The 25875-nt window shown below is 39.8% G+C and overlaps 1 long non-coding RNA gene across 1 annotated transcript in view; it reads right to left on the bottom strand.

Annotated features, from left to right (window-relative positions):
• Positions 1 to 312: 312 nt before the first annotated feature.
• Positions 313 to 25875, bottom strand: part of LOC106887245 — a 96093-nt gene continuing 70530 nt past the window's right edge. The window contains exon 3 of the long non-coding RNA XR_001411835.1: positions 313 to 373. This is a non-coding gene — a long non-coding RNA (uncharacterized LOC106887245). The remainder of the gene's footprint in view (positions 374 to 25875) is intronic.

The raw sequence follows: 25875 nt of genomic DNA, 5'->3' as shown, positions 1-25875 counted from the left end.
GGCTACCTCCAGCCACTTTTTCAGCTGGCTTCCATTTTACCATCAGAAGACAATTCTTTATCAATCCCTTCTTCAAAGACAATCTAGTTACCAAGAATTCAAAATAATAAGAGCATCCAAAAGTGCATACATGTGTCTTTCTCAAGTAGCCTGTTTGCTACAGGATGTATCACCTTGAACATCTCAAATTATTTCTCTTCAGCTTTTCAAAGTCTAGTTCACAAAGAGTAACTGTCCTCAGTGTTTACTTCCTGCTGGTGATTATTAACAACACTGGTCTTTATAGAAAGAAAATGACAACTCAGTCCTTACCTGAAGAACTCTTAATTTTCAAGAAATATTCTCGTCTCGCAGTTTAAGAAGATGGTGTAATCTGCAGCAGAACAGAAAGATATATCAACTACATTTGATACTGTGCATTTAACATTAGCATTATAATTCAATCACACTTGAGCAAACTGACAGGTAAAATTTTAACTACCTGTCATGGCACGTCTTTTATGGAGACACGTGTCAAACAGTAATTGTACAATATTGCATATCAACACTAATAAGAGATATCTTTTTCCTTCTCCAGTGTTTCTGCTCAGACATGGACATGTAAGACTTCTGAGCTACCTTTATGCATTACTCATAATGCTCATGGCTAGATAGATTAAATAACTAAGGTCCTGCTGACAATGTATTTCTTGTCACTAAACAACCCAATCAATTGAATTAGGAACTTCAGGAAGAGGTTCGTGATTGGACCCAGGTGCACTCAACTCCCATCAACTTCTAATGAGCTCTTCAGTAAAAACAAACAAACAAACAAATCCAAACTCCCTTAAAATGCAGATCTGATTGCATTCTAGTGAACACTGAGGGAAGTGTTATTGTTATTTAGCATCCTGAAATGCAGGATTAATTGCATCTTGAAATGAAATGTTTTGTTTGAAACACCATAAGCCCCTAGTTCCTATTGACCAAAAAAGACTCCCCATTCAAAAAGCAGAAGCCACACTATAAAAACATTCGAGTCAAGATAGCACACATTGCTGTGCACTTCATGTTACCTAAATAGGGACAGAAAAAGCTGTTTCTGTTCTAGAATTTTCTGGCATAACCATCCCAACAAATTTACTCCTGGCCTACCTAAACAGCACAGCACTGAGCCGAAAGCCAGGAGAAAAGAGCAGAGGTAACAGTATTTTACTGCTCAAATATCTGAAGGAACCAGTGTTGAGCCTTTGTTCTCGGTGCTGGTTCTCCAAACTGAACAGGCAACCACAAGCCTCAAGTTACACTTCATTGATCCAGGGAAACTGAGCTGGTGTTCAGTTTCGGTTCTGCAACCTGCACGTTGACCTGCTTGTTTGTTGGCCTAAACAAGAAGATTTCAGGAAATGAAGAATTTGCACTTTGTCCAAGTCTCATTTTCAGAGAGGGGGATCTCTGTCTCGGACGTTTAGGTTGGTGCGGGAAAACTGGGAGGAAAGCCAATCATCCAGATCCGGACTCTTGCACTACATTCCTTCACCAAGTTAATTCCTGCTCTGAATTCAATATGACCAAAATCAAACACAAACCTAGAAATGGGAGGTGGTCTCATCAAGTTTAAATTCCTTTGGCATAACTTTTTGTTACCTCTGGTAAAATGTACGTAGGAACAAGACAGGGAGATTACAAAGTTTGTTTAGTAATATTTTAAAACCATATATTCACACTTTTGAAAGGTTTTATACAGTCAGCCAATACAAAACCAAAACCCAACTGTCTGCACTAAAAACACACCGTTTATATAGCAATTTGAAAAATTTATGTAAGATGACATTAATAAGATCCACAGTAATGGAGTGTTACAGTCTAAATATAGAAATAACCTATCTGAAAACAACAAAAAATTGTTTCTTTAGTATTCTCTATAAACTAACTACATTCCTTGATAACTTTTCATTAAATTATGTTACAGATTAAAGTTGCTCAAATGTGCAATGCAAGAATTTAAGTTTGGGACTTGAGAGAAAAATCTTTGTTTCCATCGTGCCATGAAAAGTTTTCTGCAAAGATGCTGATAAGATGACATAGCTTAACCACCCACCCACTGCCCAAAAACCCCATACAATATAAATCACAGAGAAGAAATTTTTGAGAAACAATGTTCACTTCTCTAATGAAAGTAAGGAACACTATCTCATTGTATTCTTGTATGGGAAATAGAAGCCTAGAGTTTCAGTTATTTGCTTGAAACCATACAAGAAGAAGTATAATCTAATGCCTAACTTGATTCTAGTATGAGCTGCAGTATTATCTTGTCTTCCTTTTAAAGCTTGCATAGTTTTAAAGTCCTGTTGGATTGCAACCTTGCTTTATGCCTCCAAACAACATTATATTTATTGTGGCTAACTGATTTGCCTGATTCCTCATCCCCATTCAGAGGAACGTCCTGTTTAGAAAGAAAATCTAGTGCTTCTGGACTTTAGGTTGAGGATAGCCTTTGCTCAGATGTGATGGGTAAGACCCTTGTTTCTTTTAGGGTGTTATTTCCTATATTAATATTTTCACAAGCCTAATGTTCCTAATGCACTTTTTCTTGTTGTTGGGGTTTTGTTTTTTGAACAAAGACTTTGGAGGTCGTTCCCTTGGTTTTGCTTTAAATTAACCTCAAATAAAAAAGCTTGTGAGATTCACATTTATACCTCAGAAGCCAGTTCTTGATATTTTGCAGCTATTTTTACCCAGCAACATCCAAAAAATGCATATATGGCACAAGTTTATGCGAGTGCTCCATTACAATAAACCATGATCCTGAAAAAGTCAAAAGGGCCAAAAATTCATCACATTAGTATCCTTATTGTCTATCCTGAACACAGAGAACTCTCCATAGCAACAAATGCTGTCTCCAGTGACAGTGACCATGCTCTGTTCAAAAATCCCCTTTTGCCTGCCTACCTAAGTAAAGGAACCTAAGTAGGTTCCTTTTCTGAAGTACCAGGTAGCCTTTCTTTTACATGAATATCTCCACTTCAGAACACAAGAAAAGGAGATGGTAGAAAACTGAGGAGAAGTAGAAACCCAGCTAAGACAGTGGTTTCTTTTACAGTTCCTTCAAAAGTAGCAAGACGAAATATAAAGTTTCGCCTTCTTATCTAGAATATGTAAATTTTTCAGATTCTGATCTCGTGCTGACTTCCAGCGACAAGAGCATCATGGCTGCATCGGGAGCTGCCGCTGGCCATCTGCTTTACACTGATAATCAGATCTGGGTCATCTCACCTTTAAATTTGCCACCCACATAAATTAACAGATCACCCACAGTAGTGCTTGTGCTGACTGAAATCTAACTTACAGGCATAAAAATATTTTTAGCCTTTTCCTTTCCCCCCACTGACGTGAAACTTACCTTCATAAGTGAAAGATACCTTCATAAATGAAAGATAAATTCTTTATATTTGCTCTTTCATTTATGGATCAGAGGAACACCCATGCAATATATTTACCCCTATGTCTATGGAAAATAAACTAAATATTCTTCTAATGTGTATAGTACTAGAAAATTGTAATAGCTAATAAGCTAAAAGCTAGTAAGCGATTAAAATACAAGCAACGTATTTTCCATTATTCAAATATTACAGATATGTGCACCTAACACTATATTCAACATAATTACAAGCATTATAGTAGTCGCATGAATATGCACTGCCTAATAATTACTTTGGTGGGTTTATAAACGTCACGATCCATAAGATGTCTGTGTACATCCTCCTGGAATGTAAGGATTTCAAAACCCAGAGAGCAGAAAATACATGAATAGCATACAGTGCCAAATTGCCACGTTCCAGTACCCACTGCACTATTCCCTTATGCTCATAACCACTGGTATACTGGGTGTCACTGGGAGGTAGCTGTGCTCTGCTCGTTCAAATCAAGCAAGTCCTAACAGGAAGAACAGTCCAGTAACACCAGCAACTCAACACGGAGTTCTGATTTTGAATAAATTCTAGCAAGTTGTTCATGGCTGAAAATAACAGCCGGGGATCCCTGAATGTTTCAGACTAATTGCCGGATGCCTTTCAACCTCAGAAAAAAGTGAAAGTGCAAAACCTGACCCTTGTTGTTCTGAATACATACATGCTGCATTACTGAACTCCAAAGCGGCACCTCAACCAAAATACGACGTGCCGAACACAGCTTTAATACAAAAAGCATGAAAAAAGACAGCACTGCTAGACGACTTAAACAGCACATACCAGCTTATGTCCACAACTCCAAGTCACTGCAACTGCTGGCTCATCCACATGTATGCAACTCAGGTACATTTCCCATGTCCTCTACCACTGTTTTCTTAGTCGCAAAACCCACAAAAGAAATAAAATATGACACGTGGAACCAAAGTTTTGCATTCAGTTTATAGCTTTAGTATTCTCTCTCACCTCTTTTCGTAACTAACTTGTTTCAGACTTACAGTATAAGGAGTATGTGCCAAAAGACAACAGATGACAAGTCGGCAGAAGCAAAAGATACTTCCCGTGTGGGTCTGTGCTTACAAAGACATATAACTGAGGGGCTCAGGTCTACAGGATCAATTTAATGTATTTGATTTCTACAAGTGAGTAGTTCTTCAGTGGACAACAGTCACCCAGTTGAACCAGTAGGATGTCCTTGCTTTTCAATGCTTATCTTCTCAATGTCTTAGAGGAGGTTTGACTATGAGCAAACACTACCCCTTCCAGATGTGCTCAACAAAATTCTGCAGTTCTGGGCCACCTGGCGTGATCTGGTTTACATTTATAACAGGAACTATCAGGGTTTTGGAGCACATCCCTCATGGGAACAAAAACGTAATAGCCTCCAGTCCATGGCCAGATTTCCCTAATTCGGGGGTTTATTTTGCATGCCCCGAGCACAGTCAGGGTGTAAGGGGCAGGAGGCTTTCAGGCTCTTCCAACTCTGATACTACAGATATACCTAAAGGGACGAAGAACTGATTTGGTTCCAGGTGTATCTCCTGCATTAAACTTGCATGGAGGAGCAAACCCAACAGGGAAGTCATGGGCAGCAGGGACATCAAGAATTTATTCCTCCCTGTAAAAGAGAGGCAAATTTTTGGACAGGGTGCTGGCTGCGAAGCCAAGCTTCGTATTACAAGCAAGGAAACTGCTTCCTGTTGTTTGATCTTCCCACATTAGGAAAAGACCACTTGCTAAATATGGCATCAAAGACATTCTTATTGTCATCATTACTTCCACCTGTCCCATGAAACACAACTCCAAATACCAGCTAAAACCTCACACCATGGGTGGCAATGGCGTGTGCACTTGATTTGATGCTACGACATGAGCAGTCTCAGGCACATCCTGAGGACTATTTTGCATGAGATGCTGCTCTGGCATAGAAGTAAAAAGTTTGTGCCCTGTCCCTCAAGTAAAACATTTCCTATGCCTTTTAATGACCAACTGAGAACAGTAAGCATGCTAGCTAAGAGCCTGTATTATGCACAGTTTTCTTACAAATTATGAGAAAAGGATTCATTTCAAAGAAAGTTAGAGTGCCTAAACATGCAAGTGTTTTAGGATCCCTCTGAAGATATCAGGGCCTCTATCAAATCAACACCTCCTCTGCCTCCCTGGAAAAGCACCCTATACATATACACGTATTGCTGTGATTTTTTTCAGCTGTTCAAATTTCCTATTCAGATAGGAATTTTTAGAAGAGTTTTTTTGGGGTGTATGGTTTTGTTTTTAACAAAGTAATGTTAGATCTTTATTGGAAATGAATGTCTGTAGTCATTGCTGCTCCCACTGAATAAAATCAGATCAATAAATGAACAGCCAAGCAAACAAAACAATGCAGTAAAAGTGAAAAAGATGACTGGGAAATCATAATACAGTCATATCATCATGAAACTTTTGCCAACTCTTCAAATAACTTCTGATATTTTTCCTCTCTAAAAGTTAAACAGAAATACACTAAAGTATTTAAATGCATAAATTTTTGCTTTCATAAATCTCCATCTCCAGTGAAGTCCATAAATTACCTGCATTACAAAATCTCAGCAAATTCAGCAGCGAACATAAAATTGGAGTTCTTTCAAATCAAAAATCATTACAAAAAAACCCCCAAACCATCTGAAATAATATCTATAAACTGTTTTTTCAAATAATGCTGGTAACTTGAAAACAAGCAGGATCACACTTACTTGAAAATGCCTGGATCTTTATATTCCAGCTAAATCCAGAAGAACGCACTACTATTTCCCAAGCCTGGCAGCCAAGCAACCCACAGGGCTGCACAGGAAGACTGGGGGAGCTGCTTTGCCTGCAGTGATTTTGCAGCGGGAACAAACTGCGTCTTAACTGCCAGCTAAACTCTGAGTGGGCAAGCACACCACGTAGTACAGGGGAGGCAACTCATTGGTAGAGGACATGAGAGCCTATCAAGGAGAAGGACAATTCATGGCCAGATGAGCATCTCTTGTTCTTCTGCTCCCCTACTCTGCTCTCCTCTTCTCTGTGATTCTGTGATTAATGGAAAATATCAAACTAATAACCCAGTACAATGTGTCACAAAGCAACCGTGTCACATGACGTACATTTCCCTGTCAAAATAAGGCCACATTCTGTTTCAGTGATACACCACAGCAATAACAGATTAGTCAACATGCAAAATTCTAACAATAATAATGCAAAAATAATACAAGACACGTGTTGGCTGACGTTCCTTGTAGTTGTTGTGTAAAAAAGATGTTGGAAAACGTGTAGACATGACAGAGCTATACGATGTCAGGCTCCAGCCATATTCACACACAGACTTCATGAGATCGTGGAGCCAACGGTTTTGCAATCAAACCACAGGGTAGCCTTCTACATCCTCCTCTCTGGGCTCTTGCCTGAACAAAACGATCTTGAAAAATGTGGCTACTGACACCCCAGCTTTGTGACTCACTGAAGTATTTTGAGCCTTTGAATCAGCCTGGGAAATCACATCTGGAAGTGCACTATGACATGCTATTCTGATCTAGAGGACAAGCACTAACCAAAAGCAGAGACCATTATCGACTGGTTTGCTACGGGCAAGCTATTCAAAACACGGTATTGGGTCTAAATCAAACCACTGAGTCCTGCCTGGCTTTTCCCACACATTGAAAGGATCCACATGTGTTCCAATCCTATCCTAAGTTCACCCCTTCCCTGTCCAATGCCGTCTTTTATTTTCTGTATTTTCCTCCCTCCAAATACCAACTGCAGCACCATGAAGCAGAAAATTCTTATAAAATAGAAATACAACACTGGCAGATGGTGAGCATGAAACAACTGAACATTTTCTTCCTTCTTTACTAATTACACTCAAAATAATTTGTCTTGGCAGTGTCTTTTCAAAACTGTACTACCAATTCCCAAATTTTCTTTGGTGATACAGCCTGCTCCAGATCTAGAGTTCGACCCCTCCTGTCTCCCTGAGGCTTTTCATCTTCAGACCATAGTTAAACAGAGCACCAACCTTGTCAAGTTTCTTGCAATATGCTTCGTACCTGCATATAATCTTCAGGGTATTTTTCTTCCTTTAAAAGAAGCCAAACGATGTTGTTGTTATATCAAAATATTATCTAGTATTTGTTTCTTCACTGCTCTAATCTTTAAATGTGGTTTACCAAGCAACTGAATTTTAACTCTGTATTTGTTGAGGGAAAAGAATGCTGTGTATTTATGTAGCATTCAGCTTTATTCCCCTCATATTTTAATATTTAGCATCCAGAACAAAAGTACATATTAATCAGTCTCTGTCACTGCTAAAAAAAAAAAAACAAAAACGAGCTGTGCTGTGCTTTAAAGCGCCTGACTCATTACGTGATGGTACATCCTTTCATCACTTTTAAAATTAGTAGGCAATTAGATGCTAAGGTTTTACACACTTGTTTTCCTCATGCACACTGAAGGAATGACACAGGCAGCAGAAAATCAGGCCAAGCTGCATTATCATAGAATCATAGAACGGTTTGCGTTGGAAGGCATCTTAAAGATCATCAAGTTCCAACCCCCCTGCCATGGGCAGGGATACTTCCCACTGGACCATGTTTCTCAAAGCCCAATCCAGCCTGGCCTTAAACACCTCCAGGGATGGGGCACCCACAACTTCTCTGGGCAACCTGTTCTTTTTATGTCTGAACGGGTTACCTTTGCCCTTGCACCTACCCTAAAAAGAGCCAGATTCATCCCAAGGCTGCCGGAGGTGAGAGCACTTCAAGAGCATACTGCAAGCTCTGGGATGCAGCTTGCCCCCACAGGCAGGGCAGGTGGAGGGAAGGCTGCTGCCTGCCAGCACCCCACCTCCAAGCTGCCCTCAGCTGCTACAGGCTGTGGTGTCTACTGGGCTCTGAAAAATAATGGCAAAAGTGTTCGGAGAACATTATTTCACATCTAACAATCCAGGAGCACTGAGAAGTTTAGGAGTCCTGTCCAGAAGCTCTCATATGTAAGTCAACGTATACGCAATAAGTGCCAGATTTCCCTACAAAATATCTGGATTTATGGCTTTTTACCAGCTCTGCAAAATAAGAAGCAAGAAAAAATAATTTTGTGCCAGAGATCCTGAAAGAAGCAGAAGCTACCTTGATGATGAAGTTTTTGTTTTCATTTTAAGAGCTTGTGGCACTTTGCAATGCTCCCTGCTTTATTCAACAAGGAAGCCATGTTTAATTAAACAAGACAAAGCAGGTACTTCACCATTTTAGCTCAAAAAGCTGGCGTGGGGGGCTCCACTAACACGGGGATAGCCAACTGGGGCTTCCCAGCTCACCGGCAGCCCATAAAGCTGCTACTGGGGGGCCTTGGCATTGTATTCAAAGCCACTTTTAAGAGCCAATATGGTAAGCTGTGCAAGATATGATGTGTAGGGAGCCCCATAAAAACCTTTAATGGAAACAGCGGGCTTGTGTTGGAAAAAGTTTCAGGAGCTGCATACACCGGTATTGGGAGTTCAGCTCCTGTACGGCGCCTCGGCCAACCCCACCATACAGGCTCCCGTAGCCCCACATCTCACCACGATGTGGGGTGCCGCTTTCTGTAAGAAAGTTTGCAATGTCAAGTCACAGTTCAGACACAAAACATTAATATAATGATAACAGAACACTTTTCTTTGTTGTTGAACCCTAAGAGACAAGGTGAGTAGGTTAGTCAGCTAGAAGCCCATCGGCGAGACAGAGCTCTAGAGCAAGCTTCCTGGGCTTCATGCTCCAGGAAAGAAACATGAAACTAACAGAGATACGCTGCTGCCGTTGGGACAGTACCATTCAGTGTCCCCTTAATGAATTATTCTTAGACGAAGAACTACCACTTACAACTCCCAGTAGATGGAAAGTGGTCCAAGGCTGTCTTGAAGAGGGAGCACGACACTGAGAGTATTTCTCCCTCTTCTTTCTTCCCTTACATATTTTATGACTCTTCTTGCTTAAAGAAAGCAAAGGCTCTGCAGATTTCTGCACTGCAACTTGCAGTGCTGAGTACTAGTCATTTCCAGAGAGAGGGGAAGGCAGGACCCGACTCTGAAGAGCATTAAAGTCTGTATGGGGATGCCCATGGCAGGGGGGTTGGAACTCAATGATCTTTGAGGTCCCTTCCAACCCAAACTATTCTGTGATTCTATGAAGCAAATAGTCCTGCCCATGGTTATCTAGCACCCCTGACTCTTCATTTGCTCCTGCTTCTGGGTCCCAGTGATGTTGGGTACAGGCACTCTGCCGTGTGAGGACCTGCAGGTCAGCTACACCAGATACTCAGGATCCCAGCCTGGAAAAAAGGCCGCAGGAATGCCGGGAGCATCAATGCTCTTCTTCTTCAAGGACCCTCATGAGAAACAGATGCCCTGTATGCGTAGGCCTCTGCTTGTGACACTTTCCCTACTGTGTTCTCCAAAACCCCCTCACATCATTCAGCAGCACAGCACAAGCAGCAGAATGTTACTTTCACTGTGTAATTGACTTTCACCCAGAATATATTTCTTGCCTGTTTACCTTAGCTCTTTACAGCTTCCCCTACCTACTCAGAGCAACCACCACTTTACCAGCCCGAGGGAAAAGCAACAGCAGCTCTAAGCAGACCAAGAGAATACCACCACCAGAAAGAAGTCCGTACACACTGAACCTGAGAAAAAGCTGTCCTCTCATATCTAAATATGAATAGCAATGGAAATATTCAAAGGGATGACCATAAAAAAGTGCAAGCATCAACAGTTAGAATATGGGCCACCCATTGCTCCAGGTCAGGTCTTAATTTTTAAAAATGGTATAAGACTGGAGCATCAAAAACCCTGCTTGAACTGAAGTATTTTTGGTATTCAAGTACAGTAATTGCACTTTCACTCCTGCTTTGAAGGATTAAAAGCCCTACCATGGTCATTAGGGAATATCATCTGTCTAAAGCCAGAAACAATCAGAATTCAAAAAGGAAGGAAGGAAGGAAAGAATTAATACAATCACCTTTTCTTGATGCTGTTTTGCCCAGTTTTCCACTCAAACTAACATTTCACATTAGGAAAAAAAAAAAAAAAAAAAGGTCTTTGGAAAACAGTAAATGACTTTTTCATGACCAAGTATCTGGTTTATATTTGAACATACAGGAAATAGATTCTCCTAATCAGCCCTTTTTACCTACTGCCAAAAATATGAGTGCAGCTTTACAGCCAACGCAAGCTGTTACCCACTCCTTTTATAATTCACTCCAAAACCCCTACGTTAATGCAATATTGCAAATGAGTACTTAAATGCAGCAGAGGCAGGAAAAGTAAATGGTAGGGTCCCTCTGACATGTGAACGTGTCCTACAGACTTTGTATTGTAGACTATTCTCATGCTGATTTTTTGCAGTACAATTTAATTTTAGTAAAACCTGAAAGTAAATCCTATATAAAAACACACATACAAAATGTAGGAAATATCATCTGTCCCTAGTACGCTCTCTAACAAAATATACTTTTAAAACTTCTGTTTGCATACAGTATCAATCTGTTCATACTCTTTCTGCTTACAGAAAAAAAATGAAGTTATCATGTATTCCAGCTAGTTTAAATGTGCTATCTTCCAAAGCACTTTTTTTTTTTGTGAACGTGTCCTACAGACTTTGTATTGTAGACTATTCTCATGCTGATTTTTTGCAGTACAATTTAATTTTAGTAAAACCTGAAAGTAAATCCTATATAAAAACACACATACAAAATGTAGGAAATATCATCTGTCCCTAGTACGCTCTCTAACAAAATATACTTTTAAAACTTCTGTTTGCATACAGTATCAATCTGTTCATACTCTTTCTGCTTACAGAAAAAATGAAGTTATCATATATTCCGGCTAGTTTAAATGTGTTATCTTCCAAAACACTTTTTTTTTTGTCCCCTTCCAACAGAAAACACTCGTTTGGCCATTTGTCCTGGAGAATGGCTCTTGCCCCTTACTTAATGCATAATCACTGCACAGATGGCTTATGTATGTGCAATTAATCCAAAAAAATTCTACATATGAAATTTATTGCATATGTGCTGAGCAACTGCACAATTCATCAACACATGGTAAATCTGCAATATTTAGAGTGCTTCAGATTCACTGCTCAGGTATGAGCCATATGACCAGCCCTACAAAAATGTGAATTATTAGATACCAGCTACCAAACATGGATGCTTGCCGTGCAACTGGAACAAGCATTTTATCAGAATCAGTTAGAGAGAAAGCTCACGGCATCTTTAACACCATTAAATGACAGATGATTGATCCGTTTCCATTTCCCCTGCCAATCAAGGAGGAATCCTCCAAAGGATGGAGACATTCATATGCACGCAAGGAACACTTTCATTCCGATTTAAAGCAGACGAGATCAAAAGAACATTTGAGATATATAATTTGGAGGAACAGAAATAAGAAATAAGCAGCCCAGACTTGAAAAATATGACAAGTGTGTTAAGAAAAACACTGCACAATAGCTAACGTATTGTAACAAGGCAGAAAACACTTCCTAAGACAGGACACCTGAACAAACATTTATTATCCTGACCTAAGTGCAACCAAAGAGTTCCAGAGTTTATATGCTAATGTACCTTACTTCAAAGATTTCCTTAAGTTACATCAGAAGCCAAAATCTCTAACACCAAGAATTTTAGCACTGAAGAAAAGAGGACTGACAAACTGTCATGCTGGCAAAAGGAAAAGACACTGAGAAGTGTTCAAAGATGCAAGCCCTTTATTTTTCTTGAAATGGACTATTGCTGTTTTCTGTAATTACAAAACCTGTACCTAGGTGAGCTTTGTTCCTGCACAGGAGAAAATAAAACCTGGCAAAAACATCTGTGTCCTAAAATACTCCCTGGCAGCCCACTGCTAACCTTCTAAGTTACAGCAGCTCCAGAGGAGGGCCACAAAAATGATCAGAGAGCTCGAATACAAAAATGATCAGAGGGCTGGAATACCTCTCCTACGAAGATAGGTTGAGAGAGTTGGGGTTCTCTTCAGTCTGGAGAAGAGAAAGCTCCGTGAAGACCTTATAGCAGCCTTCCAGTACTTAAAGGGGGCCTACAGAAAAGATAGGGACAAACTTTTTAGTAAGGCCTGTTGTGGTAGGACAAGGGGTAATGGTTGTAAACTAAAAGAGGGTAGATTCAGACCAGATATAAGGAATAAATTTTTTTTGGTTGTAAACTAAAAGAGGGTAGATTCAGAGCAGATATAAGGAATACATTTTTTTCAATGAGAGTGGTGAAATACTGGAACAAGTTGCATAGAGAGGTGGGAGATGCCCCATCCCTAGAATGGTCGGGTTTGTTGGGGCTCTGAGTAACCTTATCTAGTGGAAGATGTCCCTGCTCATTGCAGAGGGGCTGGAGTAGACGACCTTTAAAGGTCCCTTTCAACCCAAACTATTCTATGATTCTGTGAAAGAGGAGGTTAGGTTAGTTGGCTTTGGATGAGAGGGAGGGTGTTTCACATTATACGTATAGCTTCCTCCTTCTCAGACTGATGATCTAGAAACAGATGACCTGGACCACCCCTGGGCTGGGATGTAGGGGCCAGATTTGGTGCCCATGCAGCAAGCACATAAGCAAGGGTTCCAGATCCAGGGCTGGGACACCAACCACTCTTAACTTCTATGTGGGACTTAGAAGAGTTACAATGAGTGAGAAGAGTGAAGCTAAAAATGAAAAAAAAAACCCAAAAACCAAAATCTTACTTAGTGACGCCAAAGATAGTAAGGTCTTTTTCAAGGGTATTGGGCACAGTGATTATCAACATTACAAGATGGACATGATCTAAGAACAATACAGAAAAGACATTAAATTTCCAACACATCGATTACATGAAGACAGAAGGCACCGTTCTAATCACATAGTGATAGTCCTTAATTGTACACTGTACCAGAAAAGCAAGATAACACACTGCTACCACAGGAAGATGAGGTACCACTTGTTCATTTCTCACTGTGAATAAACAGGCCCTGACAGTTGTGGCAGGACCACACTCCCCACTCTCCCCACGGGTCTAAAAGTGCAGTACAGGGATGTGGTGGCTATTTTGGCTAGAAGCACATGAGCTGGCTGTCACAGCAAAGAACCCCCAGCCAGGACCACACTCCCCACTCGCCCCATGGGTCTAACAGTGCAGTACAGGGATGTGGTGGCTCGTTTGGCGAGAAGCACATGAGCTGGCTGTCACATATGCAAAGAACCCCCAGCTGCATACTCCACACCCAAGCCCTAGAGACCACCTCAGCCAATGAGCCTACCTCGGAGGTCCCCTGACCAAACAAAGCTAGGTGACCATGACCAACAGATGAGTGGTTCTCCTCAGAGCAGCAGGTCAGTGATTGGATGCCTTCCCTTTGGATCGAGACATCATCCAAAGTAACTTCCCTGGGATTGAGTGTCCCCACTCATAAATCCTAACAGGCTTGGACAAAGCCATCTCTGCTCCATTAGTAGGTTTTAATAAGGTCTATAATACCAAGTATTCCAAAAAACTGGAAGATAGTTAATGTTGTGTCAACATTCAAAGAAGGACAAACCAAATATAACTGACAGGCTGTTTATAATTTGACATCGATCCAGACAAGGAAAGGTGATATTTTCAGAGGATTCAATTGATAGAGAACCAATGAACAGTTATTAAACTAATGCCAGATATCATGGTTTGATGGAAAATAGATCCAGTGAAACAAAATAATTTTCATCCTCTGATGGTATACAAATCTGTCAGAATAATAAAGGCTTACAAATAAAACACATCAGTATCTGTGAGGCATTTCACTTTGTACTATCCAAAATTCTGATCAAAAACCGATGCTAAAAATAACAAATATGCACCTATTCAAAAGACTGGCTGATTTCAGAGTCATCACCAATGTAGAACCAGGCTCTACTAGCAGTACCTGTATTAAGCGAGTCAATGCAAGAACATGTATTAGCCCAGGAGTGTTCAATACCAAGCTGAGGTGTTTCCTACACGCAGCATTACCAACATCAAAATCAGCTTAAGAGTTTCTGGCCCACCTTTAAATGATATTTTAAAGTCAGAGAGAACACAAGAAAAGATTTACAGTAAGCAACTAAAAGTTCAACATGTTTAATGTGCAGAGAAGCTCCCAGAACAAATTTTACTGCAGTTTCCAAATGCCTCCATTGGAAGAAAAGACCAATATTACTTCAGCTGATGAAGCATAGAAACCCCTCAGCTATGGACAGAGGTTCCAGAAAGAAAGATTAATCCATGGACTAAATTACCAAAGCTAGTCATTCTTTAGCTCTTGATACCAACAGATGAATAAGAGTCAGACACCTTTCCAGAACATATACAACAGCTAAGTACAATTTTGTGTTAGTCACATAGAATTTATTGTCTAAATATATGGTTAGTGCAAGAAGTACCAATGACCTCTGATATACACGAGGATCAGACAAGTTTTTCAACAAACCCTTCTGGTCTTTCTTTGACTGTACAAATTATTTAAAAAAAAAAAAAAGTTAAAAGGTAAAATCCTTAGGCAACAGCTGTATTTTTAATCTTTACAAAAGAAAGTTAACACTAACATTGCCTCAACAGCGAAAAAGGTTTCATTTATACAAATAAAAAAGAAAAAGGAACACCATTCTTCTCTTTCATTTACTGTGTTGTCTTGAATACTTACGGACTGCTTGACTTGCTGTTGCTGACAGGAGGAGAATGAAGTAGAATGCGTCCAGTACAGTACAACATGAAACTGATAACATTATCCTACTTGAATGTCAAGTTTGCTTTGGTAGCGCATGAGTGATATGAAGCCAGAGAAGAGGAGGGGAAAAAAAAAAAAAAAAAAACCTCAGCAACAACAAAAATCCCCAAGACACTTAGGGAAAAAACAACAGCTTAAATGAGCAACTGATCTCAGGGAAGATATCCGAGTCAAATTTAATCATATGCTAAGCAAAAGCAAGCATGTCTCAGGCAAAGTGGATTACCTTTGCAAATGAGCAAGCACTGAAAGAAGAGTTTACTCAGTTCCTTTACACACTCACGGAGTGGAAATACAGCTTGGAAAGGAGCACTATTGATAAGGAAAAAAACCACAGGAGGGGAAGCCCTCAAAAGCAGACAGGAAGGCAGGTGGCAGTATAAACTGGCAGGAAGGCCAGTACTGGATAGAAAAAGATCAGAAATAAAATATCATATGGCTCGAAAAATTTAGCTGTAGGAACAAACCGTACACTAGATTAAGGAGGAAGGTCAGAGCAGAGTTACTAGAGCACTTCACTACTTTCCCTTCTATCAAAAATACACAGGGTTTGTCAAAGTTTGCACAATGTGTCCTGGATCACATACAGGATAAACAGCTTGCCAGGCAAGTGTCTGAATAAAACAAATCTTGCTGTGCTTCTGTTCGTTCAGCACTACTGCCCACATCTGGAGCTGGAAGCGTTACTTTCAGAAATTCCACCAAAATTTCATCTTCAAGGACAAGAGTAGCATCTTTGTCGCTAACTGATGGAATTAATAACACCAAACTACTGCCAAAAATACAGAAAAGCTGCAGTGTCAATGAAGCTGCACTTACGCAAGGAACCTTTGCCCCGCACAAAGTAAAATGCCAAATTCCTTAGAGCTGATGTGACTCAGACATAATCTACTGCTCACTCTGATATGGCTAATAACGAAGAAGGTCTATGAGGAACAAATACATAAGGAATGATAAAATTCTTTACGGAAACCTAAAGACACTAAGATGAACTTGATACTACCTGGTATCCCAATGCTCGAGGAGAAAGTTGCCTGTCCAGGTATCTTGAAAATTCTTTTTATTTTTTTTTTTTTCGGTTTTGAATAACTGAGGTGACCTGTGACTAGATCACTCCTTCTCGTAATAATAGCATGACCTTTACTGAGCAAGCAACATACAGCCATTTCTTCATGGTCCATATTTACCACAGTATGTGACAGTTTACTACAGATGAAGAGCTTGACTAATTACTAATCATCATCTAACCCATTTCACTGATGAGCAGAGTAACTGCTCTTATGTAAATACCATCTATATATACACCAGCTTTTTTAGCAGATGCAATATTCCTTTACACTTCGGAATTCAATGACAACCTGCTTTTTTTTTTTTTTTTTTTTTTTAATATGGACTACTTTGCACTCTTGAAGGGTCACACAAAAACCAGAGAAATTCTTTCCTTATACACATACTCAAAGATTTCTGAATGAACACAGTCTCCTTAAAGTGGCAGATAGCAACAGTACTTTGGGAAGGACTAGCAGCAAAACAACATGATGTTAGAAGAGAAACAACCTAAGGAAAGCCAGAGGCAAACAAAGCACAGTATGCACTGATGAAGGATTCAGAGCTAATGTGAAACTGGCACTGAAGATCTCATGTAACAGTTCCAATTTTTGGTTATAGGTTATAGGATCAGGCCCAAGGATTACAGTCCATATTACTGAAAAGGCAGGAGGCCTTACCCTGTGTCATCTTCTCATAGTAGAAAAGCTCCAAGCTAGAAAAGCATTCACTGGCACTCTCAGTGTACTTTGTGTCCAACTGATCTTTGCTCATTCACTATCACTGCTGTTCACACAAATTGAGCCTTACAAAAGCCACCTAGTCCAATCTGTCACTATTTCTCCATCAGATGAGCACACGGGGGAAATTTCTTTCAGCGTATCTGCACTAGAGAATTTCTCTGGTCCAAAACATCAAGTAGTGGTTTTGCACTCAAACATAAATCATAAGAAACAATACATATTCAAAACTGAAATCTCTTGTGAGAAAATGTTAAAGAGGGTACTGTATGAATGCTTTACAAAAAGCGTATTATTGAATTCATGGGACTGCCAAAACTCTGGATAATTTCACTCCTTGACTGTGCTCTCAAGTTTCAGCAACGTACAAAGAATTCATTTTCACCTTTTAATCTTATGGATTAAATATGTTTAAGAAAAAATTTGGAGCAGAAAAGGGACCTCCCAGTTTATAATTCACATATTAAAGAGGACCTCCTGCCATGAGCAACCATTTCCTCAATGTTGATTTAACAAAATTCATCACTTCAAATACATGGATTATGATGTTTGCACCAAAATAAATGGTTCCCAGTGCAAAAGCTGCCATACTTGATGAAATATGAGGGCAGGTGTTTTTATAGAAAAAACAAATATTATGGAACTCTTAAACAATGAGAAAATTTCAGACTCCACAAATGAAAACCAAGCAGTCTGCAAAGTCCGTTTCTGTGGAAAAGCCTTCCTGTCATTACTACATATTTTGCCTCTTGATTCCATAAAGACTGAATAATCCAAAAGTATCTGAAGAAAATACAATTGATTGCTGATTTCTGAGAGGGGGGGGAAAAGTGTCATTTATTTTTTTCTTTCTTTTTACAATTAGTTTCAAGTGGAAAGCACTATGAAAAAAGAAGCCATGCTTTCTGCTTTTCTGGAAATAATGAAACCTCAATAACCTTTCTACATGTATCCTTAATATATTCTTCAGGTATGATGTTCAACAAAGAGTTAACTGCTTTAATTGTTATAGATGTCAAGGGATTTGAGGGCACCAGGTTGCTCACAAAATGTGCTCAACATTTGGCAGAACTCAATTTTTCTAATACCTCTGAATTTATTTATTAAATCTTTCCATTCTGATTCAGTAGCTAGTAGAAATTGTCGAATTTTAGGGAACAGAATTAATTTGATGTAAAGGCCAAAACCTGGCTACATTTTAAGTAAGAGAAGGGCAGATGAAAGGCACAGTGCAAGAATTATCTTGCCTGTAACAAATATACTGAATGAAAGGCAGTGAAGTCCAAGGAAATGAAGGCACAGGGAAGAAATAACATGTAAGTCTCAAAACAGTTCTTAAAATAAAAAAACATATCAGCACTAGTAGACTTTGCTAATAATGCACAAATATGACTGCCTGTCCTTTCATATTTAATTTTACTGCAATCAAAGTATTCAATAGACTCTCCAAAAGTGACTATCACTTACAAAAACATAGAAAAAAGGAATTAGATGTTTTGCTATGCACAGGCCACTTCTGACTTAACACACTTAACAAGATACATGAGTAAAAGAGATTGAGACAAAAATCAATTTATTCCAACAAGCTCTCCAAGTGGAAAAAATGTCTGACCTTGTTCTTGGGTTTAGCCTCTTAATTAATACTATCTCTAGGGAGACAATAATGCTCGCAAGTCCTGCAACATTAATTTTTTTTTATTGGACAGATTATCTTTTTGAACTGTATAACATCTGCCCATTGATGCAGCCGTCCATGAAATTATTCCTTCATTAAATAAGTACCCTCCTCAAACAATCTACGATATTGAAGTAGTGTTGCTCCTATTACAACATCTGTTAAAACCTAGCCCTCCTTGAAAATAAGAAAACCTCTTTGGAACAGGGGGTCTCAGAACCACTGCAGTTAGGCATCTGCCACCTCACATGAAGCACTGCTGCAAGTACCACACTTCCCAATGAAATAATTGCCAGCACATAACCAATTAAATAGTATTAAAAGAGAGGAGGTCACTCGAGGTTAAATTCTAACATAAATTCCTTTATTAATCAAAATCTGGGGGTGGGGGAGCATAGATGTAGTTGGTAAAAATGCTAGAACCATATTGTAATTGTCCTAAATTAAAACCAGCTCCCTCCTGCTCAAGCCCCATTTAAAGAATGCTGGCATGCTGCCAGCTGAGCTAATTAAAACACTTGCAAATACTGTCCCTACGCACCTTCATCACAGACCTTTCCAGATGAGAAGTCGCAAGCCTGATTCATATCACTATGATCAGACAATGTACTGAGATAGAAAGAAAAGTGCCTAAAGCAAGTGTTTGAAGTCATGTATCTACTAGAGTGCAAGTCAGTAATTCAAGACACCGGAAAATGAGAGCATGAGACCCGGGAGATTTTGAGCTGCCATTCTCTGGTGGTGCCAAATTTCAGAAAGAATCTTACCTCACTTTAGAAATGCTGCATTTTCTCATATTGAAGAATTCCTATTTTTTAAACTAAAAGTACGCTGCAAGTTTTTCAGACGTGGCTTGGAGCAATCAACATTGATGACACTTTGGACAGGTCTAGGTTCGCAGAGAGAACATGGGGCTGAGAAGCATCCTGCCCCATCCCACCTTCAGCCCATCACCCAGTCTTTGGCTCAATAATGAGCACCCAGAATTGGAGGAAATGAGGCGGAAACTAATTTTTGCCACCAAAAAGAATGTCTGTGGACCCGTACCCAAGAGTGGTATCCTCATTATCTAAACTGCTGCCTGGAACAGGACTGTCTTCTCCTAATGGTGTAAAGACACTTTTCACACTGCTTCAGATGTATTACCTAAAAGGTAACAGGATTCTCTATGGAGTTATTATTCTCTATGGAATTATATTAAGAAAGAAGGTTAAAAAGGATTATAATTATATATTCCAAGACTGAGAAAGAGTAAACAGATTCCTCTAATTGAAGGCATATTAGTCTCCAACCCAATTCAACTTTTTCAGTTGCTCATAATTTTATCAAACATTTCTTTTGACTCATTCTCGTTGCCCAAAGGAAAAAATGTTGCTAAATCCAGCTAACATACATATATGTGTAACTGAGTCAACAGCGAATGAGCCATGCAAATGTTTTCCAAGTACCCCAGATCTTACAATTAGGGAAGATTTCAGACCAGTATTATTAACGTGGCTGGGTTTTCTTTGGAATTCTTCTGAATTTAAAAATTCACTCTATAGCTAGGAAAATCAGTTCAGATAAATTAAAATTTACAAAGCTTTGAATTCCACAGTACCCTGGAAAGCTTTAGCAGAGTACCTTTTTCATTCTTCTAATTATTTAAGAATCTCCAACTTCATGATGAATGCCTGTATATTCAGCTATTTCAATAGTTAATGTCTCAGGGGGGAAAAGCATATTTCAAATGTAAATTTAATTCACAATTCTTAACTTTTCAAATGTAAAATCTAAATTAGCCCTAAAAGTTCATAACTTAATTATTTTGTTGTTATTTTACAACATGGGTTGGCATTCACATACTCAAGGCTCTGCTGAATCAGAGAGAGGCTTTGGCAGTTCTGGGATTTCAGTCAAAAAACAAAGTTAGCAAAGAGGCAGGCAAGCCCAAGCTAGGAGCTCTTGAGTTGCTGATGAATCCCAGTTTTGAGTCCAAGAGACAAAAAATTGAGATAAAGGTATTCCAAAAGCACAGATATGGACATCAGTTTGTTTTGTAGAGTTTTCCTTTCTCCTATATGCATTTTATTTCCAGGTGCTTACTGATTTTGAAACTGTACAAAAATAAAGCACCCATTTCATATTAGGTCAATTGAAAAAAAACTATCTACATAAATGAAAACATCTCAAGTGATATTTGTCCTTGCTTGTCTTTTCAGGATGTCCAGGATCACAGAATCAGAGCTCTCTATCTGGGAGGGCAACAAAAGCAGTAAAATGAGTCTCACAGTTTAGCTTATACAATGATTTTCTTATGCATGATAAACTTGTGCTGTGTAGAAAAATAAACACTTGAGGCTGATTAAAGAACAACATCACACCTCAAAAAATTTAGCTTAAAATTGTCAAGCAGGATAGAAGACACTAATGAAAAGTATGTTGTAAATTGTTACAGCCAGAGGAATACCTCAGCAAGTAACATCTAAAAGAAGTTACTTGAAAACCTGTGTGCATGTGTTTACTGTATTTTTTAGCCCTTGGATAGCAGCAGTATGTTAACGTATTTGCCTTTTCTCAGCACATTCAGCAGCTCAAAACACTTGATATCAGACACAAATTGTATGTACCACCCGAACAGCATTCAAGAGACAGAAGGATAGGAACCAAGAGCAACTGTTCAAAACGTATTGCCAACTGGCAGCTTTAAAATTACTTTGCTACTACTTTTACTATTAAAAAAAAAACCCACAAACACCAATCAAAAGCTGCATCAAATCTACAGGAGTGTGCTGGAATACCCCAAGCAGCCAGGCCTGGATGTCCCTCTCGCTGGACCTGGGGTTCACATGGGGTCCAGCATACCAACCTCAGGCCTAGGAGGCATGCCTGTAGTTTTAAAAGAGCAAACTAACAACATTCCTATTAAAATGCACATACATGCCTAATACCAACATTATGCCCAGGTACAATACCATTAGTTTTCAGCTCAATGGAAGTCCAAGTATGTTCAAATTCTGACCAACACATCATCTTGACATACGCTTCCTGAAGCTGGCCTTAAATTGCACTTGCACACTTACCACTCACGTAGCTATTATTGTAGCATTATTTCTGATATTAGTTTTATACTTCATCTCTGAGAAGAAAAAATTAAACTTTGGGGTGATAAATATGAATCACACTTGTGCTGGAACAAAGTCTTCCTCCAGGACAGGGAGGGAAGGAGAGAAGAGTAGCAGACTGGAGTTCTCCCATCCTCTACCGAATCACATTTGGTAACTCAGGGACAGGTTCCACGAGTGCTATGCATGAACAAACTCATCTGGGAGGGCAAGGGCACTTCTACAAGGGCATGCAGTTGAAGCAGAAAATGCCTAGGCACGTATGATGGTGGACAAGCTGAACTTGAGCAAGCCTTCAAATGCCTGTTGAGTATAGGAGGTATTTTTAGATTTCTTTACAAACTGAAACGAGTAGTTCCAAAAGCTTGAAAATGGATTATTTAATTTCATTTTATTTTTCCTGGCATTTTATTGCAAACACTCTTAAGACTGTTTTCAGGTTAAAAAAAACAAGCGAAGGGAAAATGCACAGGTTAGAGTTCACTGTTCTTGAAATTTAGCCCAGAATTGCTAAGTGTTAATCTCTGGAAGAAAAGCAAACTAATTCTGTAAGAGTGTCTCTGATTTTAGGCCATACGACCTGTTTCTCACATCTCTCATGGATTTCATATAGTTCTTGACAATATACTATTTGCACAAAATCCCAGGAAGATTTTATTCATTAAATCTAATGACTGTAGCAAACTCTTCTCTCTTAATAAGCTTTCAAGAGCACATGCCAATAGCAGCATTCCTGATCTACTAGCTACTGATTTAATGTGGTTATGGCAGCTGAAATTTTGCTTCTCAAACACAAGCAAGAACAATACATTAAAATCTGCTTAGGAAAGAAAACAGTAATTGAAAACGGGGCTTTTCATATTAACAACTAGTCAATGTTCCTTAAACCTCAGTAAAATTGTTCAAGTGTATAATAATGTCACAAGTGAACATTTTGAAATATAGGCTGCACATCACATCTCATTTTCCAAGTAATTTGTATAGGTGGTTCACAAGTCATGATTCTGTGTGATATTCTCCACTTACACACTAAATGGAACGTGTTTTGTTTCTAATTGACAATTATTATTTGCTTATATTTGCTGACAGAGACAAATAGAGGAAAGGTCTTGTTCTTTCTTCACTAACCTGTTTAACCTTCTGCAAAACATACTAAAGCTTGTTATGTTTGTTGCAATATTAGAACAGGTATTAGAGCGGATGCTTCGGGAAGCTACACTAATAATTCAGCTATATACACAGGGATGAACACAAGGGACCTCAGTCACTGCAGGGGGGGAACATTTTCTGCAGGACACCCCAAACTCCACAGTTCAGGCTCTCTATTAACGTGTGCCTTTCAGCTTCTCCTGCATAGAGCCCACCACGGTTCTCATTCCCAGCCACCCTCAGCCTACGAAAACACAGTGCTTAAGCCAAAGGCTCCTCATCTTTTTGATACTTTTTTTTTTTCCCCTTTAAAAATACAGTTTTCGACTTTGAAGGCTGCTTTGTTCCCAGCTCCCCAGTGGGGGGAAGCCCTTCAGTGCCTCTTGGCCGAGCAGTAGATGTGACACGCTGTGTGCCCCTCAGGTTATAACACTGATGAAGGAACTGGCCAAAGCCCACCATGGTTAAAAGCATTTGAACTTCCTTTCTCTGTGGGACAAGGCAAATCAGTAGCATCCATCTCCACCTCACTATCTGTGAAAGGACTCAGATTGTCAGGCAGCTGAAACCTCTGCATTTTCCTCTACCCATCTCCACCTCCTGCCAAAAAAAACCCCAAAAATAAAAGAAAGAAAAGGAAAGACTATGAAACAGTATCGGTATTTGACATATTTGAAATTAGGGTTGATCTGTAAGTTGATCCTTACATGTAGACCTTCGCTGAGTCTTTCCAGGTCAGTGGAGGACTTGGATAAAGAGTTACATCCATCTAAAACAGCGGCAAGATCAGTGTAAGATGCACAGCCATGAGCACCCAACAAAGCTGTGCAAGATGTTTACCAGCAAACTCCCCAAGCCAAAGAAGAGTAGGTGAAGGGACAATTTCTCTCAATTGTCACAGCTCTTAAACAACATGGCACAAGAAGTGGAAAAAGGGTTACACTGTCTGATCCTGCACCGTGCTAGGAATTGGCATCTTGTAGGGCAAGGAGTAGCAGCTTCTACCTTTCTGACAAGGGTTTCCTGAAAACACGTGTGTGCACCAGCAGCATACAGCCCTCCTGCAATAAGCCTCCTACATCTGGCCCAAATTTAGAGGCGCTGACCCCACAAAGATGAAGCAAACATCCTCCAAGCCTCACAGACTAATCCTTACCCTTTCTGTTCCAAACCCAAAGCACATTTGTCGACCCTGCTCTCTCAAACAAAAAGGTGTACAACCATGTTTATACTTAATGCAAGAACTGAGTAAATAGAAGAACCTTAAATTTGTCAAAATGACATGCTGCCATAAAGTCTTCTAGAAAGATGCCTATGTATACAGTCAAACTTTTGCTCGATGTGGAGATAAGTAAAGGGTACTTCCTAAAACAAAAGCAGACTATTCATATTAAACTGCTTCTTTTCAGATTAAGAGGTGAGGAAGGTTCTATTTTAAGAGTTATTTTGAAAACCCCAAAACATAGAAGACGTCAAGTATATTTTTTTATTATTATTTTCTATTACACCCAAGGCCCTATCATTCAAATTAAAGATAAATATTGTCATTCTAGTTCACTGCTATTATGCCAGCTATTTTTCCCCCCTACAATCACTATCCTTTTTTTTCCACCCTTTATGGCCGCGGTGCAAAAACACAACTGCCACAGAAGGTCGGCGCCGTGCACAAAGCCAGTACTGAATCGGACTCGTGGGCCCAATCTCCTGCACTGTGGTGCCTTTCTGAAAGGCAGCGTGCAGCTCGGCCTGCAATGTTGTGCTTGGATGCTGTACAGGTCTCCAAAGAAAAAGAAAAAAAAAACAAAACAAAAAACCCACCAAAAACCAAAAAAAAAGCCCACCTTGTTTTCATTCCAGCCATGTTTACATAAAGACTCTAAAGATCCCCACTGGCAGGTTATTTCTAACCCCCGGCCTCCTTCCCACCCCCCGTGCCCCTCTCCAGGCCAGCCCCCACTGTAACAACCTGCCATTCTCCACAGTGGTGAGGGTTGGACATCTGGCTGTAAACTGCTGCTGCTGCTGCACGCTCCCAGCCCTAACTACTTATCCTAGCTGGGAAAGGAAGGCAGAAATGGTGAACTGCATCTAAGCTCAACCCCATTGGCCTGGCAGTTTTTTTTTGTTACAGCATCATCACTTGGCACGTAGGCACAACTGGCCAACAAACCCGTTTTTAGCTGAAGTAATGTTTGTGGTGAATTAGCCAGTATTTATCTGACTGACTCTAATATGGGTCATTGAACTTTACCCAGCTGGTTCTTCACAACACTGAGTGAAGCACAACCTGGCAGTCTGCGGTTACTCGGATATTGTACATCACTCACAGCCCTGAAGACAGTGAAGAAGTACATTTCCTACAAGCTCCTCGGGGCAGGGGCTGTGGTTTCACCTCGTATTGTAGGGTACCCTAAGCAGTGCAGAAAGGATGCCCTGGGGCAGCAGATCTAGGCATTTGTGCATCAGCATAAATGATAAATAATAAGAAAAAGCAAAACAATCCCTGTTTTCACATGCCCTGCTGCAAGTATGCTTAATCAGCCAGGATAGCCAGAAGTGCAGATTTAATCAGCAGAAAAAGACTTACGCCAGCTGATGAGGTCTGCTGTGGCTTCTGCTCATCACTGGGCACAGGCTGCATAGAGCAAGGAAGCTGTTTCAAGTAACACTTATAAAGATGTACTTCAAATTTGTGAGTGAGCCCAACAGCACACTGAATAAACTAACACTTCTGGTATTTTAAGGACTGATTCTGTGCCCCACTGATGCCCAGAGGAATTTCACCACGTCTTAAGGCCATTACATCTGGCCCTCATCCCCTCAGGTGACAACTGCACTGTACCTCTCCATCTGGGTGAGGCACAGGCAAATGCCACGTTCCACATGCCTTGAGTTTTGTAGCTTGTGTTTTAAACTATTTTATGCATTATCAAAGCAGCA

This window comes from Calidris pugnax, unplaced genomic scaffold (genome assembly GCF_001431845.1).
Source record: "Calidris pugnax isolate Ruff unplaced genomic scaffold, ASM143184v1 scaffold34, whole genome shotgun sequence".
Classification (NCBI taxonomy): domain Eukaryota; kingdom Metazoa; phylum Chordata; class Aves; order Charadriiformes; family Scolopacidae; genus Calidris; species Calidris pugnax.
Note: the sequence above shows the minus strand (reverse complement) of the source record. Positions and strands in the feature narration are given on the sequence as shown.